At 39.3% G+C, this 588-nt stretch overlaps 1 protein-coding gene across 1 annotated transcript in view; it reads left to right on the top strand.

Moving 5' to 3' along the window:
* LOC119594329 (medium-chain acyl-CoA ligase ACSF2, mitochondrial-like) overlaps positions 1–588 on the top strand; it is a gene marked incomplete at its 3' end in the record, with an annotated part of 10,017 nt that overhangs the window by 8,022 nt on the left and 1,407 nt on the right.

Below are 588 nucleotides of genomic sequence, written 5' to 3'. Positions count from 1 at the left end.
TTACTGTATAAGAATTCAGTGCAATTGCGATTTTAGCTTCAGTTCCTAACTTCCGTGTTTTCATAATCACCTTCTTATGCATTTTTCCCCATTTATCAAAAAATTACAACTAATGAAGCTCGATCAGCTGATTCCTCAGTCCCTTGGGGCAGGTGAAGGTTGCCAACGAGTCCGGGGAGATCCTTATTATCCATATTCCTTTATTTTCCTTTTGCAAAGATGTATAAATAGATAGGTACAGATATTACTACACATATTGCGCCATTACTATATTAGCTTCAATTCCTAAGTCACATACTTTCACTTTCACTTTATGTGTATATATATATATTTTTTTTTTTCATTATAACAATTAATAACAACCGAAGCGATCAATAACCCCAGTCTTCGAGTAAGTGTTGAGAGTCGGAGATCGTGCCACGAATTTTGGGGGAACTTCTCATCAGAGTCTACTGCAACTCCAGTTACTGGAACGATCCTGAGAAGGAGCGAGCAGTCATTATGACGCGACAGATGGCTGGAACAGGGGTGGGTTCGTCTAGGCTCTAATCCTGGGTTTTAATCCTGTTGCTGTTATGGGTTATCACC

The sequence above is a fragment of the Penaeus monodon genome, chromosome 33 (genome assembly GCF_015228065.2).
Source record: "Penaeus monodon isolate SGIC_2016 chromosome 33, NSTDA_Pmon_1, whole genome shotgun sequence".
Classification (NCBI taxonomy): domain Eukaryota; kingdom Metazoa; phylum Arthropoda; class Malacostraca; order Decapoda; family Penaeidae; genus Penaeus; species Penaeus monodon.
Note: the sequence above shows the minus strand (reverse complement) of the source record. Positions and strands in the feature narration are given on the sequence as shown.